Source organism: Pristis pectinata, chromosome 2 (genome assembly GCF_009764475.1).
Source record: "Pristis pectinata isolate sPriPec2 chromosome 2, sPriPec2.1.pri, whole genome shotgun sequence".
Lineage (NCBI taxonomy): Eukaryota > Metazoa > Chordata > Chondrichthyes > Rhinopristiformes > Pristidae > Pristis > Pristis pectinata.
The window spans coordinates 18,683,131-18,700,278 of record NC_067406.1 but is presented as its reverse complement, the minus strand read 5'-3'; positions in this window follow the sequence as shown (position 1 = coordinate 18,700,278).

The window sequence follows — 17,148 nt, the reverse complement described above, 5'->3', positions numbered from 1 at the left end:
CAACAGGTCCATGCTGACCAAGACCCCCATTCAAACTAGTCCCATTTGCCTGTGTTTGGGTCATTACCTTCTAAACCTTTCCAATCCATGTACCTGGCCTTTTAAAAGTGGTTATTGTACTTGCCTCAACCACTTCTTCTGGCAGCTCATTCCACATTCATACCAACCTCTGTTTAAAAAAAAGTTGCTTCTGAAGTCTATTATATCTTTCCCCTTTCACCTTAAACCTACACCCTTTAGTTCATGATTACCTTACCCTGTGCACCACAGAAAGCATCCCATCCAGATGCACCATGGCTTGGTATGGCTGCTCCTATGTCCGTGACCGCAAGAAACTGCAGAGAGTTGTGGATACAGTTCAGCACATCATGAAAACCAGCCTTTCCTCCAGAGACTCTGTCTACACTTATCTCTGCCCTGGCTAAAGCAGCCAGCATAATCAAAGACTCCTCCACCACAGATATTCTCTCTTCTCCCCCCCTGCCATCGGGCAGAAGATACAAAAGCCTGAAAGCACATACCACCAGGTGCGAGGATGACTTCTATCCCGCTGTTGTGAGACTACTGAATGGTCTTGTAGTACAATAAGATGGACTCTTGACCTCACCATCCACCTCATCAATACTTTGCACCTTATTGTCTGCCTGAACTGCACTTTCTGTGTAACTGTAACACTATATTATGCATTTTGTTGCTGCTTTTCCCTTGTATTACTCAATACACTGATGTAATGAAATGATCTGTATGGATGGCATACAAAACAAAGTTTTTCATTGTACGATGGTAAATGTGACAATAATAAACTAATTTACCAATTTCACCCTATCTCATCCCCTCATGATTTGAGATACCTCTATAAGATCACCTCTCTGTCTTCTATGCTCCAAGGAAAAAACATCCTAACCTGTCCAACCTCTCCTTATAACAGTCCCTCAAATCCTGGTAACATCCTTGTAAATCTTTCCTGCATTCTTTCCAGTTTAGTAACAGCCTTCCTGCAACAGGGTGACCAAAACTGAATACAGTACTCCAAATGCAGCCTCACCAATAACTTGTGCAACTGCACCCTGACCGCCCAACTTCTGTACTCAATGCACTGACTGGTGAAGGTCAGCATGCCAAAAGCCTTCTTCACCACCCTGTCTACCTGTGACTCCACTTTAAGGGAACCACGTACCTGAACTCCAAGGTCTATCTTTTCTACAACATTCCCCAGGGCCCTACCTTTAACTGTGAAAGTCCTATGTTGCTTTGACTTTCCAAAATGCAACACTTCGCACTTATCTGAATTAAACTCTGCTATTCCTTGGCCCACTTACTCAGCTGATCAAAATACCCCTGTAATTTTTGATAACCTTCACTGCCCACTATGCCACCTATTTTAGTGTTATCTGGAAACTTGCATACTTCACTCCTGCCTTCCACCACTTTAACAGTTTACAGCTTTCTGCTCCCAAATGGCAAATTTTTCACATTGGATGTATAACCTTCCTCCATTTTCATCCCATACCAGGACCCTTAATCGTTGGAGATGCAAGAGACTGCAGATGCTGGAATCTGGGGTAAAAAACACTGCCGGAGGTACTCAGCAGGTCGAGCAGCATCTACCAGGGGAGAGGAATTGTCAGTGCTTTGGGTTGAGTCCCTGCATCAGAACCAATGCAGGGTCTTGAGCCGAAACGTTGACAATTCCTTCCCATCCCTACCACCTTCCCCCCCACCCCACCCCCACCCCCACAGATGCTGCTTGACTGATGAGGTCCTCCAGCAATTTGCTTTTTGACCCTTCATCTTTTTCCAAAAGTATGCTTTATTGATAAAATTTATAGTTATGCAATAAAGAACATCATTCACTGTACCTAGCACATGGTACATTTGGTTGCAATATTTGCATTAGGTCAACATGGCATCAATTTTTCGTTTTAAACCTTCCACGAGCAATATTTCTGAGAGGCTTTTACGAAGCCCCCACCCCCTCAGTACTCACTGGTGGGAAAACTCTAAACTGTGTCTTTGCCTATTGAGTCCTTGCAGCAATTGCACAAAGCATCAGTGCATTCCTCAGCACATAATCCTGCACCTTGGAACATGCCTGTTTGAAGTTATGGACAGCTCCTTGCACTGGAAGATTAGCAAATTTCTGGGCAGAACAAAAGGCATTTTTCACCGAGTCAATGACCTTCCAGCAGCAATCGATATTTGTCTTGGTATAAGTCTCTGGGAACAGCTTCTAGAGCGCATAGTCACGTATGGCACAGCTGCTTTGGATGAACCTCGACAAAAGCACTGCATCCCTTTCTAGATTTTCTTGGCAAGTAGACAGTCCACAAGGAAACTGATGACAGTATCACCTTCACCACAATCACCTCAAAGGCACTGTGCAGAGGGATTGAGACTGGCTGTGTATGAAGGATCTGACGGGGAGAGCCCTTCTCACCACCAGTTAGGCAAGGTTTTGGTGCTTGTTTGAAAGTTCTGATGATGAGACATTCTACAATTGACTTCTACATTCTGTTCAGGGGACCATCCTTCATGATCCTTCATTTTTTTCCCCATGGGGCCTCAAAGACATTCCATATAGACCATTGACTGATTAACATGGTCAAAGATAATTTTCCACACAAAATTTTCAGAAAGCCTAGGTGATATGGCATGGTCCAACTGAATGGAATGTCCTGTGGCAACAAGGCCAGGCACTGGGGACAGGCGGAACTCAGAATATCGTGACACTTGGTGTTTCCATACATAAGGTTCATGAATATCTTGAATATCAGGCACGGTAGTGTAGCAGTTAGCGTAACGCTATTACAGTGCCAGTGACCTGGGTTCAATTCCGGCCACTGTCTGTAAGGAGTTTGTACGTTTTCCCCGTGTCTGCGTGGGTTTCCTCCGGGTGCTCTGGCTTCCTCCCACATTCCAAAGACGTACAGGTTAGGAAGTTGTAGGCATGCTATATTGGTGCCAGAAGTGTGGCGACACTTACGGGCTGCACCCAGAACACTCTATTGCAAAAGATGCATTTCACTGTGTGTTTCAATGTACATGTGACTAATAAAGATATCTTATACAGCCACACAGAAAGGTACCATAAGGATGAGAGCTACTTTATGTACATTTTACCTACTTTCTGTGGAGATTTATACATCGCCACCCTGCAGATATCCATTTTGGATTTCTAGGTGAAATGTAGGATGGATTAAATGACCACTGAAGTGCAAGAGTGAAGTACGAGGCGCACCTTTACACGTGCTGACCAGTTTCTTTTCATACAATCAGGAGAAAGGATAACTTGCACATTCTCTGCTTCTGTTTTATTTTGGCTGGGCATTCCACCAAGCCTTGCCACGTGCCCCGGCTCCTCCTAAGCAGATTCTTGGTATCTTCAGTCAATCAGAACTGATGGTGAAAGACCGGTTGCTAAAGAACATGGCCTCGATTGTGATGCAACTGACTCTGATTCCTGAGGCCAGTACAAGCGAGTCACTGATGTTCATCAGTCTGCAGATTAACAGCAGGTTGGAGCAGAAGATGGCAACATTGTTCATGTACGTGGAGGATATAACCTGAGTGCCTCTGCTGCCTGGGTACATCACTCTGATTAATTGGGAAATTGCTACCTGGTTGTAGTGAGATAAGAAACAATGGGTCCACTGTAAGACATCTCCAATGGCATGCAAGGTCTTAATGATGGACAGAAGAGTTGGTTGTCACTATGGTAATTAGAGATCATTAGAGGCCTAGGTTAGGACAGCATGGTTTTTGGATTCCACTACTACAGAGAGCTTCATGTTGCTCCTGAAGCATGGACTCACAATTCTCCTTCCTGTCTTGAATGCCTAGGGCAGGCACGTTAGTGTAACACTATTACAGTGCCAGCAACCCGGCTTCAATTCCCACCACTGTCTGTAAGGGGTTTATACGTTCTCCCCTTGTCTGCACGGGTTTCCTCCGGGTGCTCCGGTTTTCTCCCACATTCCAAAGATGTACGGGTTAGGAAGTTGTGGGCATGCTATGTTAGTGCCGGAAGCGCGGCAAGACTTGAGGGCTGCCCCCAGAACACTCTACACAAAAAAAAACATTTTGCTGTGTGTTTTGATGTACATGTGACTAATAAAGATATCTTAAATCTTAATTCTCCTTCTCTACTTTGGTCACAGGCCAGGGATTCACAACAATCAATGGGGATGTTGCATTTCTTCAAAGAGGCTAACCTAACTACCACATTAGACAGTGATTTCTTTTGGGTGAAATTTCCATGGGCACAATGGACATTCCCAAACATACTTGGTGTTTTTTTTTATATATACTTATTTCACAATCCCTTTCTTAACTAAACATTTCTAAAGGTTTACAAATCAATGGATTTTCATCAGATGTGACTGCAAAAAAAATTACAGCAATAAACACCATTAAGTAACCATAAATGGAAAAGTAAACAAGAAGGTTAAACTTTGAGACTTGGAGCAAATAATAGTTACCGGCGGCAGCTGGATATTTCTCACCAGAACTTAAAATCATTTTTTGTTGTCTCTGTTGAAAAGACTGGTGTTGAGCCTGGTACCAAATTAATGGGCTAACATGGAAAAAGAGAAGGTTGTGTTAATACTGTTCCTCTCCCAATGGATATAATTACAGTGACAACCTTCAAATACAAGCTTAATGTCCCCTTGAATCTTGCCTTTTTATGGTTCTGCTCACTGAGATACTAAGCAAAATTCAGTCACTGGGACTATGTCATAGAAGAAACTCAGTTCATCCCTTTTATCAGTGGAGTGAATTATGAGGAGCGCAGCAAACTGTGACTTCAGATATGTGTTGGTGTTAAATATCATGGAAAAGAGGGTTATGTTAAACTACGTGAGTTTAAAGTAACAAGTTTGAACCAGCTGATAAGATATTTGTCATGTCTTACCTCACACAGAAGTGTAGTAAATACTTATACTTGTAACAACACAAGAGACTATTTAACCCATCAGGTCCAAGACAACTCCCAGCAGAGCATTCCCCTCAGTCCCTTTCCCCCTCTCCTTATATCCCTGTATCCTGGCAAGCTGTTCTCTCCCACATAGCCATCAACTCCCTTTTGTTTTTTTTTGCTGCTTAGTTATTCTAAGGAGTGATTTACAGTCACCAGTTAACCTACCACCATGTCTTTGGGATGTAGGGGGATCCCAGACCACCCAGCAGAAATTCACTCAGTTCTCACAGAGAGAACATGCAAACTCCACACAGATGACACCTGAGGCCAGGAGTGAACATAGGTCCCTACAGCTGTAAGGAAGCAGTTCTAACTGCTGTGCTACTGAGAATAGCTTTATAGATTAACACACAAAACACTGGAGGAACTCAATGGGTCAGGACAGTCGATGTTTCAGTCCAGATGAAGGGTCTCGACCTGAAATATTGACTGTCCATTTCCCTCCATAGGTGCTGCCTGACCCCTTGAGCTCTTCTAGCGTTTTGTGTGTTGCTCCAGATTCCAGCATCTGCAGTCTCTTGTGTCTCCTTCTAACTTTATAGATTCCCTGTGATATGGGGGAAGTAGAAAGTCTAGAATCATTTAAGAGACTTTTTAGTCTTGTGATGGGTGTAGGAGGAGGGTTTATGGAAACTTTGTGGAAAAAATGTGCAAAGGCACGACCTAAAGACCCTCTCAGTCATGCTTCTCTTGTGATTTTATGATCTGGGACTTTTTTCCCATGAAGCATAGGAGGCTAAGGGGTGACCTTACAGAGGTATATAGAATCATGACGGGCATAGGTAAGATGGATGGTGACAGTCTTTTTCGCAGGACAGGGGAGTCTAAAACTAGAGGACATAGATTTAAGGTGAGCGGGGAAAGATTTAAAAGGGACCTGAGGCAGTACTTCTTCATACAGAGGGTGGTGGGTATATTAAGCGAGTTCCCAGAGGAAGCTGTAGAGGCGGGTACAATTACAATGTTTAAAAGACATTTAAGCCAGGTACATGGACAAAAAAGGCCTACATGGATATGGGCTAAATGCAGACAAATGGGACGAGCTTGGATATACATCTTGGTCAGCATGGACAAGTTGGGCTGATGGGGCTGTTTCCATTCTGTATAGCTCTATGATTCTATTTTAGAACAGGCCAATACCATTTTGTGCAATAATTTTATAAACAGTATGCATCACTACAAAATAATGGAAGAGCTTGTATAGCATCTTGTGACAATTCAGTTTTCTATTAGCTGTGAATTACTTGGAAGTGTAGTGAATGCTGTTATACAAGGGACTGGAGCAGATGATTGATCTGTGGTTCACTGGGTAGCACGTTTTCCTTTGAATCAAAAGATTGTGTGTTTTAGACTCACTCTGTTGTCTTGAGCACAACAACCTTGGCAGATGCTCCTGTATGGACAAGTATAGCTGTGTTAGAGATGTTGTCCTCTGGGGTTCTGAAACAAAGCTATGTCTATCCTATTAGGTGGGCATTAAATAATCCATGGTGCTGTACTTTTCCTGGTGTCCTGCCAATATTTCAACATTACCAAAACATAGGATCTGGCCTTAACTGCTGTTCATGTGAGTTGCTGTAGACAAACTTGCTATTGCAATGCATACAATAGCATACATTACAATACATTTAAAACATTTCATACACCATAAGGCTCTTTATCTTGAAAGTCATGTGATTGATGCTGTAGTAAAATTCCGTAAGTCCGGCACACTCAGGACTATGGTGGTGCCGGACTAGCAGATTTTCCAAACTATTAGATGTGATTTCAATTTCTACTCCAACAAATTTTTAGCTCATTTTTTAAAAGACGTTACACAGTAGTATAATTAATTTTCCAGTGAAAACGGTAAGATTGAAGTTAGCATAGGAAATGAGACCCTGGTAAGTTTCAAGGAAGCATGAGAAACAGAAGCTAGTGAGTTTCAGTGGAGCTTGGGAACTGGGTCTCTGGTGTGTTTAAGGGATTGTGGAAAACAGGGCACCGGTGTATTAAAGGGAAGGCAGGAACCAGGACTCCAGTGAGTTAAAGGGAGCATAGGATCAGGCTCAGTGAGCTGGATGTCAAACGATTGGGATTTTGAAATTATCAGAGTTTTGCTCTGTAGAAATGCAAGTCTTACTTTTTAAGTTTACACACAGCTAGCAAATAAGATAAATCTCTTAATCTGATTTTAATAATACTGGTTGAAGGAAAAGTCATAGTCAGGCCTCTGGGATCATTCCCTGCTCTTTACAAATTGTGCAAAGTGATATCCCATGTTCATCTGGACAGGTGATGTTGGTTTAAATTGTCACCCAAAGACAACTTCTCCAACAGTGGAGCTTTCCCCCAGTAGTTCATTGAAATTTTTACCATAGATTATATGCTCAAACTCTGAAGTGGAGCTTGAATTCATGATTTCTAACTCTGAGGCAAGTGTACTAATGACTAATTGGACAAATGTTTCAACATATTTTATTAGTTAATGGTGAACTAATATTCAAAAAACTTCAGATGCTGGAAATCTGAAACAAAAACAGAAAACGCTGGAAAAACTCAGCAGGTCAGGCAGCATCTGTGGATGTGGAAATGTTTTGTAGCTTAACCTCATCCCACCTGGCATGTATCTTCACTCTATCAGAGAAATTTGCTTTGTTTCAGCAACATTTTGATGCCTCAAGAAGGTGGCATCCGTCATTAACGACCCTCACCATCCGGGACATGCCCTCTTCTCGTTAATACCATCAAGGAGGAGGTACAGGAGCCTGAAGACTCACACACAATAATTCAGGAACAGCTTCTTCCCCTCCATCATCAGATTTCTGAATGGTCCATGAACCCATGAACACTACCTGATTATTCCTTTTTTGCACTATTTACTTACTTTGTAATTTATAGTACTTTTATAGGTTGCACTGTACTGCTGCCACAAAACAACAAATTTCACATCATATAAGACTGTGATAATAGACCTGATTCTGAAACCAAGACTAACTTATTTCTCTCATTCTTAGGTTGGATCTGAAATGTTAACTGTTTCTCTTTCCACAGATGCTGCCTGACCTGCTTAGGTTTTTCAGCATATTCTATTTTCTGTTTTTCTATTATTTTAGCTCTTTCTTTTAACTGCCTGGCAGGCCAGACTACTCACATAAGTCTGGCCTGCTGGGCAGTTCCCACCATCTTACCATTAACAACTCATTACACAGACCAACAAGCTTAATATGCTGATAACTAGATCTATCACAGATATTCTCTTGGTCCTATACATCCCTCCCCTGCTTTCTCTCCTACTGAAAACTAACTTGCATCCCTCTTCTGACAAAGAGTTGCAAATCTAAAACATTGACTGTTTCTCTTTCCACAGATGCTGCCTCACCTGTTAAGCTTTTCCAGCATTCTCCATTTTTGTAAATTATCATCAGTCTCAGCTGTTTGGAAGCACATCTTTTAAATAATGGAAGAAAATTAATACTGACACCACAAATGCCATTCAGTCAAAGTGTTTTGGAAATTAAACTAGACAACAGTAAGGGAAATAAAAAAAATAATTAAACCTATGCAGCCTTAATTCTTTTTGCCTTCAGAATTGCCCTTAAATATCTTTATACCCATTAATTACACTTGCTTGCTTCCAGAGTCTTTTCTGTAACTGATTCCTCATTTGTTCTCCTTCTGGTGATTTCCCTCTTTAACTCACTTTATTGGCCTTGCACTTTAATTATTGTCATATTGAACATCTTCTTAGATCAACTATGTCATAGCTGATATCAGCTATAATTGGCCTCAGACTAAGAAGAGGAATATTATCCAGTCATCCCATTGCTGATTGCATCCTATACCTCCTACCTAATGCAAATGCAGATGTCTGAGGAGTACACACTTGGTTATGATATTTCTCACTCCATGCCACATTACCTTAGATTTGAAAAAAAATTCAACCAGACTTTCTATTCCTAACTGTAGCCAATTATTGCAACCAGAACATATGACCTTCAGGGAAGGACATTATTAAATATGCAGATATTCACCTCAGTCCCTCTTTCCTAACATGTGAATGAGTAGTTAACACCATCTGCCTAGACCAAATGGACACCTGACCAAAGTAGTAGAGGCATGCTTGCTATCTTATTGAAACTTAATAAGATTCATGGGTGGGAGGTGGGGTAAATGCTAGGAGGTTGTTTCCTCTCATGGAGAATCCAGAACCAGAGGGCATGGTCTCAGAATAAGGGGTGCCCATTTAAAACTGAAATGAGGAAGAATTTCTTCTTTCAGAGAGTTGTGAGTCTTTGGAACTCATTGCCACAGCGAGCAAGTGGGGGCAGAATCCTTGGGTATATTTAAGAATGAGATGGATAGATTTCTGATAGTAAGGAAATCAAAGGTTATGGGGAAAGGACAGCAAAATAGAAAGTAGAGGATTATCCAATCAACTATGTTTCTATTGAATGGTGACGCAGGTATGAGGGGCTGAATGTCCTACTCCTGTTCCTACTTGTTATGGTCTCAGAGGAAAAACATAATGTAAAATAGTGAGTTTTAAAAGAATAAAAATGCCAAAAAAAATTTAAATACAAATTAACCCCATCCAGCAAATCATGTTATTGTTAGCCTCAACAATAAATAAACCTTAGGAAAAGCAAAAGCAATGAATAATTAGTTAAGATGAGTCACTGACGGTAGCAAGGGCCACAGTTCTCTGTAGATGACCATTATCACAGCATCCACGTGACCGTTGGAAAGCCGATGCTTGGAAATCAATGATCCCCACTTGATCAGTGGGAGAGATCTGCGGAAGGAACGGGTGGAATTCTGCTCCTTGATGCGGTGGGTGAGGATGTGAAGTTGGAAAATTCAGTGGGTGGCGAGGGAGTGGCAAAAGAAAAAGCGATGTCAGAAAAGGCAAGTTGTGAAACAGCTCAGCCAGGGTAGGGGTTTCAATGTCATTGCCCGTTACCAGAAACAAGTAGAATACAAGTCTACTGAGTGTGTTCGGTAGAGACCTGTAACAACTACTCAGCAGCTGAGTGAGATGTTGGTCAGTTACATGGCGTAGGTCCTGGGATAACTAAGAACACATCTGGCCAGTGGTCAGACAATAGGATTGCGAGAAGTTAGATGGCCATGCATACAAAAATGGCTACTCCAATGGATGGAGCGATTGTGGGAACATCCAGGACTGCTGTGGGAACATGTGAAGTATTACAGGCATTGTTAGCATTAATGTGGTAACATCAGTCATCGGGGAGCGTAGGCTAGAGAAAGTCATCTTTCCTATTAGACTTTCACAAAATCATTAACTTTTAAACACAATTTTAAACACACTATAGGCCCCCCGGTAGCAGTAGAGATATAGAGGAGCAGATTGGCAGGCAGTGTTTGGAGAGAAGCAGAAATAACAGGGTTGTTATAATGGGAGACTTCAACTTCCCAAATATAGACTGGAACCTGCTTAGTGCCAAAGGTTTAGATGGGACAGAATTTGTTAAATGTGTCCAGGAGGGATTCCTGACGCAGTATGTTGACAGACCGACTAGAGGGAAAGCCATGTTAGATCTAGTTTTAGGAAATGAACCGGGACAGGTGAAGGATCTATTGGTGGGTGAGCATTTGGGGGACAGTGACCATTGCTCCATAACCTTTAAAATCGTCATGGACAGGGACAGGTGCAGAGAGGACAAGAGGTTTTTCAATTGGGGAAGGGCTAACTATGAGGCTATAAGGAGAGAACTTGGGAGTGTGAATTGGGATGTCCTTTTTGAAGGAAAATGTACCATGGGGATGTGGTCGATATTCAAGGATCTTATGCAGGATGTTAGGGATAAATATGTCCCGGTGAGGCAGAGAAGGAATGGCAGGGTGAAGGAACCGTGGGTGACGAGAGAGGTGGAACGACTTGTTAGGGAGAAGAAGGTAACATACGTGAGGTATAAGCAGCAAGGTTCAGACAGGGCCCGTGAGGAATATAGGGTAGCGAGGAAGGAACTTAAGAAAGGGCTGAGGAGAGCTAGAAGGGGACATGAAAAGGCTTTGGCTAGTAGGGTTAAGGAAAATCCCAAGGCCTTTTTCAAGTATGTGAAGGGTAGGAGGATGGCTAGGGTGAAGGTAGGTCCGATTAAGGACAAAGGTGGGAGAATTTGCCTGGAGGTGGCGGAAGTGGGAGAAGTTCTCAATGAGTACTTCTCTTCGGTATTCACCAGGGAGAGGGGTCTTGATGATGCGGAAGGGAGTGCTGGTAAGGGTAATGTTCTCGAGGTTGTAGAAATCAAGAGAGAGGATGTGTTGAAGTTGTTAAATAATATTAAGACAGATAAATCTCTGGGGCCTGACGGGATTTTCCCCAGGCTGCTTCGAGAGGCTAGGGAGGAGATTGCTGAACCACTGGTAAGGATCTTTGAGTCCTCGTTGTCTACGGGGGTGGTGCTGGAGGATTGGAGGATTGCGAATGTGGTCCCCTTGTTCAAAAAAGGTAATAGGGATAGGCCAGGGAATTATAGACCGGTGAGTCTCACGTCTGTGGTGGGTAAGCTGTTAGAAAGGATTCTAAGGGATAGGATTTATGAACACCTAGAGAATCATGGACTGATTAGGGACAGCCAGCATGGCTTTGTGAAGGGAAGATCTTACCTCACAAGCCTGATAGAGTTCTTTGAGGAGGTGACCAGGAAGATTGATGAGGGCAGTGTGGTGGATGTGGTTTACATGGATTTTAGTAAGGCATTTGATAAGGTTCCTCATGGTAGGCTTCTTCAGAAGGTCAGAGGCCGAGGGATCCAAGGAAGCTTGGCTGTGTGGATTAGGAATTGGCTTGCATGTAGAAAGCAGAGGGTTGTGGTGGAAGGAGTGCCCTCGGATTGGAAGGCAGTGACTAGTGGTATCCCGCAGGGATCAGTTCTGGGACCTCTACTTTTTGTGATATTTATAGATGACTTAGATGAGGGGGTGGAGGGCTGGGTTAGTAAGTTTGCGGATGACACTAAGATAGGCGGTGTTGTGGATAGTGTGGAGGGCTGTCGGAGTTTACAGAGGGATATTGATAGGATGCAGAGCTGGGCTGACAAGTGGCAGATGGAGTTCAATCCAGAGAAGTGTGAGGTGGTACACTCTGGAAGGACAAACTCCAGGGCAGAGTACAGGGTAAATGGCAAGGTACTTGGCAGTGTGGAGGAGCAGAGGGATCTGGGGGTTCATATTCACAGTTCGTTGAAAGTTGCCTCACAGGTGGAAAGAGCAGTTAAGAAGGCCAATGGGATGTTGGCTTTCATAAATCGTGGGATTGAGTTTAAGAGCCGCGAGGTTATGATGCAGCTTTACAAAACTCTAGTTAGGCCACATTTAGAGTACTGTGTTCAGTTCTGGCCGCCTCATTATAGGAAGGATGTGGAGGCATTGGAGAGGGTGCAGAGGAGATTTACCAGGATGCTGCCTGGATTGGAGAGTATTGAATATGAGGAGAGGCTTAAGGTGCTAGGGCTTTATTCACTGGAAAGGAGGAGGATGAGAGGAGACATGATAGAGGTATATAAAATATGGAGAGGAATAGATAGAGTAGACAGTCAGCGCCTCCTTCCCAGGGCACCAATGCTCAAGACGAGAGGTCATGGCTTTAAGGTTATGGGTGGGAGGTTCAGGGGAGATGTCAGAGGGAGGTTTTTCACCCAAAGAGTGGTTGGTGCATGGAATGCACTGCCTGGGGTGGTGGTGGAGGCAGATACATTGAACAGGTTCAAGAGCTTGTTGGATAGGCATATGGAGGAACGTGAGATAGAGGGATATGCGGGAGGAAGGGGTTAGGTAGTGTGAGGGTGGTCTGATGGATGGCACGACACGGTGGGCCGAAGGGCCTGTTTTGTGCTGTATGGTTCTATGGTTCTATGGTACTAACCTCCTTTACTTACTTATACCTAGGCTAATAGCTAAAACAATAGTGGTTGAAAAAAAGACTGCTCAGCAGTAAACTCATGGGCAGAACATGTGTATATGCAAACTCAGTCAACTCTTGTTCTACAGCACATTAGCTATTGCTTTAGTGTGACATTCAATATTAAGCCTGATCACAGCACCGCCTGCTGGTACAACAGTCACTGCAGGCTTTTTTTTCATTGAAATTGCGTATTTTTTCATTGAAATTCATTTTGAAGTGGATTGTAGATAGATCAGCATCGAGTGCAAAACGTCAAAATTTATAGATGATGCCAAGATAGGTTCACTTGGAAGAGGACTGTAAGCGACTAAAGCAGAATGTAGACACGTTAATAGGCTGAACATGTAGAACACAAGAACTTATGAATTTGTGCGGATCTGATATAACGAACTTTGGATGAAAGACCAATGAAAGAAAATACTAAATGGTTAAACTTTAATCCTTACCCAGGCCCTTTAAGGATGGGCCCAGAGCCAATGGGCTTTTGTACCCTTGTTTCAATTAACATCAACGAGGCTTAAATGTCAACAGAAAGAAAAATTGTCAGAGATGTAACATGGTTGCCAAGTTGTCAATCCTGTAATTTGAGTTCTTTTGCAACCTAAAATGGATGTCATGTGCCTTATTGACTGATGATATACACTGCGTAGATGGCTTCAGTGATTTCTGGGATGTAAAGGTTGATGCTTGAGGAAAGATTGAGCAGGGTGACCCTATAGCCATTGGAATTCAGAAGAATGAGAGGCGATCTTATTGAAGCACAGATGATTCTGAGGTGGAGGGGCAGGGTGGTTGCTGAGAGGCTGTTTCCTCCATTGGAGGCATCTAGAACTGAGGGACATCGTTTCAGAATAACCTTGACATTTAAGACAAAGTGGAGAAGGAATGTGTTCCCTCACGTGAGAGAGAATAAGGTTGCAGGGCAATACGTGGGGAATGGGTCTGGCTGGAACGCTCAATGTGCTGAATGCCTTCCTTCTTTGAAAGTAACGTCAGATATGGGAAGTGAATTCAAACAGGCCTCCAGAAACCCGAGATGATCTATGCTGAAGCCGTGCGGTACTGGACGATAGCTTCGTACGTTTAGAAACATAGCCCCACTTGTTCACAGCATTGGTGTTGGTTTATGGTTGTCACACCACCAAGATACAGTGCAAAGCTTTTGTTTGCGCCTCATCCAGATTCAGACCATGCCTTACATAAGTACATCGAGGTAGTAAAAAGGCAAAAAAAACTTCTTTTGCCATTTCTCAACCTTGTTTCCAGTGAGCAAAGGATCAATGATTTCTTCCCGATCCCCGTGACATTATCCGGAGATAATCTCATTGCTGTCACTGGCACCGAGCTGCGCACAGGCGGGCTGATAACGGCGGATAAACCGTGAAGCCAGTGGGAACGCCCTGAACCCGAGAAAGGTGATATATAGACACGGGTTCCTAATAGTTTTAAGCATCTGAAAACCTTTCGTTCGTAAAGTCTTGAGCAAGTGTCAACTTCACTTGGAGCAAGGATGTTGGATTGGAAAGAGGAGGCTGGAAAGACTCCGGTAGGTGAGACCGTACCTGCAGTGAACATCCAGATTTGGGAGAGCCCTCTTCGCGGGATGATGCTGGTGTTCCAAGCACCCTTGGTTTGGAGTGAACTTCTCGTCTCCTGCCAACCCCGCCGCCCACTCAACCTTTGCCGGATCCCGTTCCCATAAAATCGAAACAAAGAAACCGACTCCGGACCCACACACACAAACACACACACCTGGTTTACTGTTTCTATGGCAATGTGGTCAAGTGAGTGTTGCTCCGTCATTTAGCCACAGAATATAAGTAACCTGGAAGCACGGACTGGAAAAGGGAAGGGTTTTTGCTTTGTTTAGTCCCTCAAAGGGGGAAAGACAAAGATGTTAGAAGGAGAAGAGATTCCTTTCATGGTGGTGTTTGTAGCTACCATTTTATTGGGCACTACGGGGAATGTCATCGTGCTTTTCGCGTTCATCAGCAACGCGGTGAAACACAGGCGTTTCCCGCCGCTGGACAGAGTGATCGTGAACAAGACCTTCGTCAACCTGCTGCTCTGCTTCTACCAGGGCGTCCCGCGAGTGCTGATGTTTTACGGGGTCGAGCTGTTCGAGGAGACGGGCTGCATTATTCTGGTCTACCTGAGCTCCTCGCTCAGGTCCATCAGTATCTGGACCGTCTCTAACCTCAGTTTCCTCCACTTGATCAAAATTAATAGACCCCGCTGCGCCCTGGCCAGTTACATCAGCAGCCACCAGAGTGGTTATGTCAACGTGACCATCAGCGCCCTGTGGCTCACCAGCTTCATCTTCTACATCCCCTACACGCTGGACAAGATCATCCACATGTCGCAGGAGAACGAGTCCAGCCCGGTGAAGTACATGCCCAGCTCCAGCTGCAACGGCTTGTCAACCAGCTCCGCCTCTGACATCGTGACCTACATCTCGGTCAGCTTGGACCTCATTGCCATCCTGTGGGTGGTGGTTTTGAACGTCCTGATCATCCAGCTTCTGTGCAAGCACCAGAGGCGAGTGGCGGCGGCGGGCCAAGGCATGAATTCCGCCAACAAGACTCCGCTCCAGGCCACCCGCATCCTCGTCTCCTTGCTCTGCATCTACGTGGCTTGCTGGATCTCCAACGACATCGTCTGGATTATGTTGATAGCGAAGATAACCCCCGACCAAGCCAAGAGCCAGACTCTGAAGTACACTTCCAGTTTCCTCTCCTCTCTCTACTACTCTGCCAGCTCGTACGTTCTAGTTTTCGGGCACAGGAACGTTAAAGATGTGTTTAATCCGTTCTGCAAGCGCTTGAAACAGAGGAAAACCACACACTTTCAAGATGTGGAGATATAGAATAATGTTAGGGTTAAAAAAAGGCAAAATATCTCGTCAAAAGGCAATTGAACATTAACAACGTGATGGGTTGACTCTATGGATAATGATAGATATTAATGTATCATCTGTGTGGACTCACCAATAGACTAACTAGAAATGGTAATTTGTGATTATGTAGTAGAATGGAGGGATAACATTAGAACGACCGTATGATACAGAAGGTGTGCATTTGGCCCATTGTGCCCTGTCTTTGGTGGAATCGCCCCCATTACTCCCATCAGCTGTCAGAAGGCCATCAGGGGTTGTCTGGGGGGAAGGACCTCAGTTTGAGCCACCTAAGGCCTAGTCACTGGTTAGGGATTGCTCTGCCTTGCAGGACAGCCAATGGTAAGTGAGGCCTCCAGGATATTGGGAGCTGCCTGGGCACAAAAGGTAAGTCCAGCCAGGGGCTGGGTTGGCAATCCAGTCCGGTACTCAGATGGGGTTCAGTGGAGTTTTATTACTCTCGTACTTACGTGCACAATACTACTGTTAATAAAGCCAAGGATCGCATGTCTGTTTTTAAACAGACTTCTCAATCTGCCCTGTCACCTCTAATGACTTGTGTACATATCAGGTCTGTTTTGGAGACACAAGAGACTGCAGTCGAGGTTGAAATTTGTGCAATGGGCTGATTTTGCAGTTTATGTTTTCTGACAAGACTGGAGTCTAGAACCAGAGCCTGGATTTGTGTGTGAGACCCACCCCCCACCCCCCCAGTACTCCCCTCCACCTACAGTATATGCAGACGTGTACACACACACACACACACACACACACACACACATACACACACACACACACACACACACACACACACACACACACACACACACACACACACACACACACACACACACACACACGAAGGTGGACTCAGATCAACAATTTGGTCCACTGCATGGAGTTAAACACCAGAGGGTATCAAGCCAGTTTTAAATGGCGTTGCATTTCCTAGACACTATACATTTATGTATAGTGTGGGTAGCATATTAATGTATGCTACATAAATGTATACATTTATGTAGCATACATTTACTATTGATTGGACAGACGTTGAGATATGGATGCAGCTCTTACCAAGTCCTGAAAATTTAGAACCATTTAGTTGGTGAAGCTCACCAGCATGGTTCTGCCAGACTGGATTGTATTCCAGAGCCAAATTCAGATTGCCACTCAAAAACAATCAATGTAAGATTGTTTCTTAATTGCCTATGAGGTTACTTCTATCTTCTTTTGCTGAAATAACGTTGTTTGTGTACATCATCACCCCATACTTTGTTCTTTATCTTTTCAATTATTTTCACTAATTTTTCATTCTATACAATTCATCATCATTAAACCTAAATGATTCTTGAAATTATGGAGGGAAGT